Raw genomic sequence first — 9,523 nt, forward strand, 5'->3', positions numbered from 1 at the left:
CAGGTGAATGAACTGACATAACATATAGCTCCATGGATTTCGTTCCTGGTTTTTGGAGTGATATTCAGCTCTAGCAGGTCTTCCAAAGCCAACTTGAACCCTGGAAGGTGAGCTACAAATGGCTTTACACTCTCAACTCAATCTGACCATCTGGTGTCAGATATGCCATGAAGCGAACAACCAATACGGTTTGCCAGTATCTCCCACCTCTTGGGGCTGCAACTGAATAAGGTGTATATTGTTTATGTAGTTCCGTAGAAGGTGAATGCTTCTGGAATATATTCGGCAGCAGCATTTTACCACGTAAATTAAGTGTGTGGCAACCACAAGGAGAGAATACGGCAGTAGGGCACTGTTCTTTTATTATTACTTGTGCACCATTGTATTTGCCTGACATGTTTGCCGCATTGTCATAACCTTATGTCCTACAATCAGCAAGTGGAATAGCATGACTTTCCAATGTTTCAATAATCATTTGAGTAATTTCAGATCCTGTTTTATCACTACAGTCTACAAATTTCAGAAATTGTTCCACAATTTCAAATCGTGATTCATAGCGAACTAGGTAACGGAAAAGGAATGTAGTTTGCTCAACATGAGATGAATCTGCTGTGGAATTTAATATTATTGCATAGTACTTTCCGGACTGCCTCTCTCCCAAAACGTGCTGCTTAACAAGGTCAGAACATTGTGCAATGAATTCATTTTGGGAGTCATTAGAGAAGTAATGTACTTGCAGCCTTTCACCCTTTTTTTGCGACTCTTCTACCTTTAGTACATGTTCCTTTAGAATGGGGTCCCAGCGGGAAAGCAACTCTATCAAACCTAAAAAGTTTCCATTATTTGAGTCACCAATGCGTTGCAAAGAACACTAGAAAGCAAGGCCACGTTCTCCTAAGAATAGGGTAACATCAATAATTTGTTTCAAAATATTGTACCATTTTTCCGATTCCACTTTAATTTATGCTTCTAGAAGATTTTTAATACCTTCTTGCAATGACAAGACGTCTTTCTAATTCACGCTAATCTAGATAGCATTCACTATGCCCATTACTCTTTTCATGCTTGGGAACCCTGTTACATAATATCCGCCACTTAGCACTGGCTGGTCAGTCTTTAGCTATAGCTAATGCAGATTTGGATGCAGTACCCATCCTGCAGCAAACACTTCCAAAATAGCTGGCACGGAAAACAATATAGTGACTCCTTATGCTGACTCTAGACAAGCCCGTCTCGGGTATGCTGTTCTGTATTAATGTTTCTGAACTTCAATATTCTTTTTGGAAATGTTTGATTGTTACCATCTTTAGGCAATGTTAAAGGAAAGTCAACATAATCTCTGGTAACATAATTCTCTACGTCTGATTGAGAAGGAAATTCTGCTGTTAGGAATCCAATGTCAAGCCCGACAAGCCCAGTGGTATTTTTTTTTCTTCAAAATTATCTTGAACTGCTTTCATTGATTCACTACCTGTTTTAGGAATTTCTGTTGCACTGTCTGCCTGATTTTTGGAATCTACATTCTCATCTGTTCCACCAGCTCCAGGCTCTGAATTAATATCTATGTCCATCGTATTTGTACATGCCCCTGAATTTGTTTCTTTATTAGCTTGTTTTTTTATATACCTACTTGAAAGAGTGTCTGTAATCCTCTTCTTTCATTGTCATCACGTTTTTTTTTTCTTTCCTTTTTTGTGCTCCGGATTTATGCAGACATATTTCTGATGGGCAGATTCTGAAAAATATAATTAGATTGATAAGAATTGCCGGCTTTTCCTTTTCAACATTAAAAATCAAGTTACTTGTAAAAATAAAACATTACATTACAAATGAAATAATTAACAAGCAAGTTTACAAGGATTACTTGTAATGAACTAGCATACTAGTATACAGAGACATAGGCCTATTTCATCTAAGCCCACGAATAATGCTGTGAGCCTGTGAGGCTTTAATATATTTGTAATGCAAGCCTACATGTATACAAAGTTTAAAGTAGAAAAATATTGGTTCTTAGTAATACTAATACCTAACTCGGAGGAGGGCTACAGTACTGTAGTTTGCCACTGTTTGTATATATAAATAAAACTAGTCAGGAAAACTAAAGAGGGCCCTCATTTGTAAAAGCCCCTGGTATAAAAAATACTCGGCAATCAGCATCAATATTTTACAACTAGAGCCTAGTTGCATATTTAGCAAAATTTTTAAGTACAAGTTCAAAGAAGACCAAATTTAGAGGCCCCTTCCCCACATGAGATTGTAGGGGGGCCTAGGGGGCTTTCCTTCAGCTTTCGGTAATCTAGAGCCATAGAAATTCGTTAGTTTCAAAGCAACAATAAAGAATTAATTCATATGTGATGTACAGGGGGTAGATCTACATCAAATAAATGACTAACCTTGAATTTATCTTATATTATTCTCAAAAGTGTGGTTTATCAAGTGAGACATGGGTTTGATGTAATCTAAAAAGATATTTTTTTCGTAAATACCGGTAACTTTGCATGGATATTTCATGAATATTATTGTTTAGATCTGTTATCAATGATGTTCGTTAAAATCGCTAACAGGTCTAGATTGCAATGATTAATTTGTTAAACAAATATTTAATTCAGATAAGTCATAATATTTATATAGAAATCATATGTATTTGAATGTGAAATCGCAATCTGAACAGTGTTTCTTACATCGATAGTTCGGTCACTAAGGACGCTTGCACTTCGGTAACAAACTCACAGCAGCAGCGGCGGCAGCGGCAGCTTTAGCTCTAAACTGGGACCTGACTTGTTTCAGATCTCTAGGGTGGACAGCGGAAATGATCTCTTACCTGGCAGCAGTGGGGTGCGCTGAACGATATTTGGGAGCGTCCCTACGAGTAGGTTGTGGTTATGGACAGCCGCCAGTGACTTATTATTTACTCTGCAAAATCCCTCTGAATTCAACCTGAGGTTGTCACAAATTAGGAAACATAACAATTTAAGAGAAGTACTAATCACAGCCATGATCTTTTTATTGGAGATAAATTTATATTAGAGAAGTACTACCACAGACTTATTTTAGAGGCCGATACGTCAAACATAATTGCCCATTTCAATTTTGAGCTTTGATATTCATGGGGCCCTTAGACTCTTATGGACTCTGGTGCGGCGCACCGGAGCACAGCCCCCCCCCCCCTCCACCCACACACACACACACCTCTCGTGGGGCCTGATTAACTTTATATCCACCAAGCGATGTTTTCATCAAATTTCAAACAAAATCAAGAGGTAACCTTGGATTTTTTTTTAATTAATCACTAAATATTATCCTGTAGAATACAATTTGAAGGTCTTATAGAAAACAATGGGGTTAATGTTGTATTCACTTAGATTAAAATGGATAAAAACGGTGCAATGATGCGATAACTTTGTGATTGTTTTTTCTTTCACACCGGTGACGTTTCATCTTGCACCTCTATTGTTATACTGCAAAAGAATTTTGTTACCCGCTGTGCATTGCAAAAGCACGCCTTCGCAAGGTAATGACGCCCTATCTTATTTACTTATTTGTTTATTCAATTATTCATGATCATTCGTTTATTTGTTTACTTATTTGTTTGGGTGAGAAGGATTAGTACGCGAGTAAAAAAAAAAAAAAAAAAAAAAAAAAATCCGTCCGCAAAATGCAACAAAAACTACATTTCGAAAATAGCCAACAATTGGATCGCCTGCGGGAAAAAAGTAAACTTCGGGAAAAAATCGGCCAATAATTCGATCGCGAGGAGTGTATAAAAATGGCGTTTGAAAAACTTAACCAATATCTGATCACGATACCACCTTAACCTAGCCATCTTTACGGTTAAGTTAGCTTAGCTTCAGCAACCACAACTAAAAGACCTGGCCTAACCTTACTAAACCTAAAAGACCCTAATGAAACCTAATTGTCCAAATCAACATAAAAAAAAGTAGCGTGATTTAACCAAAAATAAACTAAACAAAATTACTTAACCTAACCGTATCATACCTAACCAAAACTATTCAATCTAACCATACTTAATCTAACCATACTTAACTATACTTAACCTAACCAAACCTAACCTAACCAAACCTTATGCACTCAGTAAACTGAATGATATCTTCTCGTTACCTGCAAAGGATGACATTGGTAAGTTAAATAAATGAATAAACAAATAGATAAATAAGATAAACAAATAATGAAAAACCAAGACAATAAGTAGATAGAAAAATATCAGATTACGAAAATGTAGACAACTTATGAATATTGAAAAAAAAAACAGCCAATAAATAAACCTGGATAATGTGAAAGAAAATAAATAACAATAAAAGCAAGGCCAATGAGTATATAACGAGAATGATCAAATCGAAACTTAATTTCCGCGGTCTCTTTTACTGATAAGCACACAAATGCATAAATTTATACTCGAATGTCTTACAAACATACAATGAAGTTGTACGAAGGACGGAAATAACAAACGACTCGTTCATTAAAAAAGTCTAACATTATACGTAAACGCCCAGGCTTATTGAACAATTCTGGTACATACTCATGGGGTGCATGTGGAGTCCCGTACCAAAACCCCGGTTGAGAAATAAATAGCGATATTATTTCAAAACGAAATTTCACACCCTGTTCAAGTTAATTACGTCATTCATCTGGGGTGTAGCCCTCTCATTGGTTAAAGGCCCGTGGGACCCAAATATGACTATGACCATCTTTGGATTATGGGTGTTGGGGTCTACATCCAAAAGTATTTCGGAGGCCAACCCCTCCGTGCCCCTGAGCCCCAAAGTTCGTTTCGTTTGAAACGTTCCCTGGTACTCACTTTGTATGCATGTCTTACAGGTGATATTTTCCAATTCATTTATTTATGATTTTCGTTTACAACCTTTCTTAATACCCTTCAGTATGCACGCCAAGTATGGTTACTAGAAAAACTGAGGGAGGAAGATTTGCCCCTGCACTTTTATGTTATTCATTAATTTATTTATCTATTCATTTTTGCTACGCTATTCTGGCACACTCTTAGTACGCATGCCAAATATCTTGAGATTTGAAAGAGGGCATCCGCCAGCTTGCTGGTTGTGGCTACTTTTCAATAAATACCTGTTCTGGTACTCCCATGTTTTGAAAAAAGGAGAGTAGCTTATGAGAAAACAAACATAATGACAGATAGAAAGTGGCTTTTGCATATTAGATTTTCTCTCAAACTAAGCATTAGCAACATCAACATTACAGAGAAGGCCCTAATTTCTTCGTCTTAAGCATACACCAAATTATGATTTTTTATTTCCTAGAACTTCAATGAATAAATAAATAAACAAATAGATAATACTAATTGTTACCCATTAGTTCGACATTTTTAATTCTATTTGGGGTTTGATGTTCATCTTTGCCTCGCAATTTCATCGAAACACGGATTTTTTCTTTTTCTTCACCCTACCCTACCACTTTTAAATTATCTTGGTACAGCAAAATCAAAGCACGTCAATCGCTATCGATTTTAATATGTAAGGACGATTAGTGATGGTTAATACTCTTGACACGAGTAAAATCAGAGACGTGCATTTCACTTGGAACAATTATATATCACCCCGGTGTTTAGTATGGAGGGTGACAATTCTACAAATATCCTGGAGTGGTGCTTGTCCTTTGGTGGGATAAGACTCTCCAAGATTGGAAATCTTCACCGTGCCCGTCCATCATAAATCTCTTATTTGGATTTTCGGCATCATCCATTCGAACACAATCCCTTCAAAGAACTATTTGGAAATTACCGAGACAAGAGATGCTGCTACACTTATTCCCATAATACTCAAAGAGGTTCAACCAGGATCAGTTATTTACAGTGACGAGTGGAGAGCATATCACATATCGTCTTGGATACACGCAAGGAATTACAAACCCACTCGGACAGTTTAGGTCATGTGAATACACATGTACACACGAAGTTGTCTGAATCTTATTGGAACAAACACAGGACCTAGCTGCAATCTATCATCTTTTCTTAATTCCTACTTTCAAGAATTTATTGATATGATCATTTACTTTTCTGCGGACGTCAGTCTGAGCTGCCTGGACTTTAAACAATCTAATATAAATACTATCAACAAGGCTCCACACTTCTCCCGCATCTCAAAAGAGCCAAAACACGAATCATCAAACCTCAGCCACCCAGCCTTTTCACTGGCTGCACGCCCAAAACCGACGCATATTCTTCCTACCCATATAATCCCCATCATCTGACCTCACTTTTATACAGTTCTGTTGTCTCATTCTCCAGCAACTACTGCACAGTTGCTTGGACGAGAGAAGACACCTTTTGCACTCTTCCTCCCATTTTCACCCTATTCTCCGAGAGACGGTTCAGTGCTGTACGCTACACCATGGGCAACGCCGTGGGTGTTGCCAAGCTGTCAGGCATAGGTGTAGATCATTTAGGGATGGAGAGTGTAAGAAGCTGGTAGATAAAAGTAGATAAGTAAGGTAGATAGAGGGGGTAGGTCGCGAGAATTTAATTTTTATGTGTAGGATGTTTTGAAAACAATAACAGCGAAGGAGTTACATAATCTCGCTCACCGTCTAAGGTTTATAAACAACCGCTAGGGTACAGATTTTGATGCTGATGTGACAATATGGAAACTAAGCCAATCCGCTTCGATGTCGAGGTTGCTTGTGTAAGCAGTATTGCTTAAGACGTTGTCTTTCTGATTGGAGAAAGAGTGGAGGAGAAAAAATATTAGTACACAGGAGAAAAGTCACACCCTTGAAGGAGGTACTTATTTGTAAAAGTAAATATCATTGGATAGATAAGGTAGTGACGTCGGAACAGATGTGGCTTGGTGAGTGGATTGAGGATCCCAGGCGGGAGTCCCTTGTAGTAAATTGGCAAGACAAGTGTATAATTGGGAAGAAAATAGAAAATTATGCATACATTTAATTCACCCCATCAAGAAACAGTACTTTTTCTAACGCAAGATATGGTAAAAGACATACTTAAGTGATGGAAAGAAATTGGAAGTGAGAGGAGAAATTCAAAACAATATGAGGGAACAATAAACAGAATTAAACCAGCAATTACGGAGAGACACGGGAACTGAAAGTGATGGGGGTGAAAGAGGAAATACCCCCCCCCCCCCCAGGTTTTAGATCGAGAGTGGATCGGGGGATGGTCAATTTAATCATCCACCCCGGGAAATGCCTTTAAACTGTATAAACAAAAACTTCAAAAGGGCATTCGCATGATCCATACAGAACTACTTGTAGCTATCAAGCTAAACTAATTTCTTAAAAAACAAAGGATTTAGCTACCTCAGAAAGTATCACTGGCAGTGTGCTACTTAACTTTCTTCCCCACGGGGGTAACCCATACTGCGAGACACGTCAGTGACGTCACTGACCTCAAGACTCATCTCACCTCTGGAAAAAAAAAAAAAAAAAAAAAATGTGGACCACCAGCGATAGACTAAGCACACTTAATACAATACAATTCATTCAGCTCATCCTAATATGGCTTCCATATTCAAACTGGCGATAAACCACGAAATCACTCTGATACATCGATGAGGAATTAAAGAAGGGAATAACAGAAGTCATCTAAATATGGAGCCCATCGGCAGCAATACCCACCTCCATCCTCTCCCCCTCCACCTCACCAACCCCCTCTTGACCAGCGGGACGTCCCTGCAAGACGAACTATCCTACCTGACTTTCCCCTCTCCCTCCCTCTTCTCCTCCCCCTCCTGAGCGAAGTGTCCGACATAGGAGGTCAACACGAACCTTACAGTGTTCCCAAGCGGCCTATACTTAAACCAATATTGTCTGTACAAAATTGTCAATTGTGCATTATGTAGCTGTGTAAGACTGTGACTTACAGTGTTCCCAAGCGGCCTATACTTAAACCCAAATTGTCTGTACAAAATTGTCAATTATGTATTATGTAGCTGTGTAAGACTATGACTTAATTCTTGTATACTACTCTGAAGATGACTCCCTGAAGTCGAAACGTCAATTAAAAATGGAAGACTATGGAAGGCCTGTATTTGCCCTTCCCCTGAAATGAGATCTACTGTTAGAAAAATTGAAAATCTTAGTAAGAAAATTAATCAGTGCCAAAATGCTGTTGTGTTTAACTCAGTGTGTATTACTGAGAAGAAATATGCAATATATATTATATATATATATACATATGTATATATGTATATATATATATATATACATATGTATGTATATATACAAGTAGAATTGAATACGACAGCATTTTGAAAATTATTCATCTTCTTAATATTTTCAATTTTTCTGATCGGGATTTTTCCTGCTGGGAGGTGAGTACAAACAAGATTTCCAGAGTACTCCATTTATTAAATAATCAAGCTTTCGTCTTCAAAGAGACATCTTTAGAATTCACAAAATTCTGTAATGCTGAACAAAAACAAAAATATTGGTACAATTTTGACAAGAAAATAAACATGTAAATAACAAAATGAAAATGTATAACAAACGTCTAGATTATTAAGATATACACGAGTGGTGTCACGTCTGTGAGAGAAGTACATTTGTTTAAGCTTGTATTGAGTCCCAGCGGCCTTCGCCGATTAAGGGACTGTCTTTTAATTAAAATGTGGCTTGTAGGTTAACTGGGTTAATAATTAGGGCAAGATGTAGATGGGTTTCACATGAATCCTATTGAGGGTGGTTTCTTAGAGGCGGGCGTGTTTTGTAGTAGAGTTACAGTAGGGAACTTACTGGGGAGGAGCAGGTGAGTTTGGTTGCAAGGGCTAGGTGCCCCGTCCAGCGTCCGTATTACTGCCTGCCCGGAGACGGCACAGGGCTGTAGTTGGATCCCCCAGGAGGTCCCTGAGGTGCTGGAAGTGGTGCTCCAGAGCGGGGTAGATGAAGAGACAGTGGTTGAAGGAGGCTGGCTCCGTGCCGCATGTACACGTTGTATCCGTGTATTGAGTTCATCAGTGGTTAACCCGGATTCTGAATGCCATGGCCAAAGTATGTGGAGGCAGTGCGGGTAGAATTTTGTGGGTGGGTTCCTGTCAGGTTGTGGTGGGCCATCCTCGGCGTACTCCTCTCTCCATACTCGCCGCTCCATAGCTCCCATGCAGCGGCGTCGATCTTCTTGTATATATCACCAGGCGACGGTAGAACGAGCATGGCACCATCCTCAGGGCATAGTGCACTCCGTTTGACCTCTTTGGCACTGGGCGATGAGGCGGCGATCGCTGGATTGAAATCAGGCTCGGAGACACAGGTCTTTAACAGAGCCAGGCAGGCCTTGGATGGGTTCGCCGGGCGGTGCTGAGATTCATCCTTCACAGAGTTCTTCGTCCGTGGAATTGAGTACCCCTGCTGAACCGAAGAGGTACCGGCAGGCGTCCCTCCTGATGCGGGCCCAGAGAGGTAGTATGCCAGCCTCGCTGTATACTTGTTCGTATGGTACTGACTTCGGAAGGCCGAGTGCCACACGTAGGGCTTGGCATTCTACCCTTACCATGCGGAGTAGCTTCTGCATGGGTAGCTCGTG

Source organism: Oratosquilla oratoria, chromosome 34 (assembly GCF_046742065.1).
Source record: "Oratosquilla oratoria isolate Oo_2021 chromosome 34, ASM4674206v1, whole genome shotgun sequence".
In the NCBI taxonomy this organism is placed as follows: Eukaryota; Metazoa; Arthropoda; class Malacostraca; order Stomatopoda; family Squillidae; genus Oratosquilla; species Oratosquilla oratoria.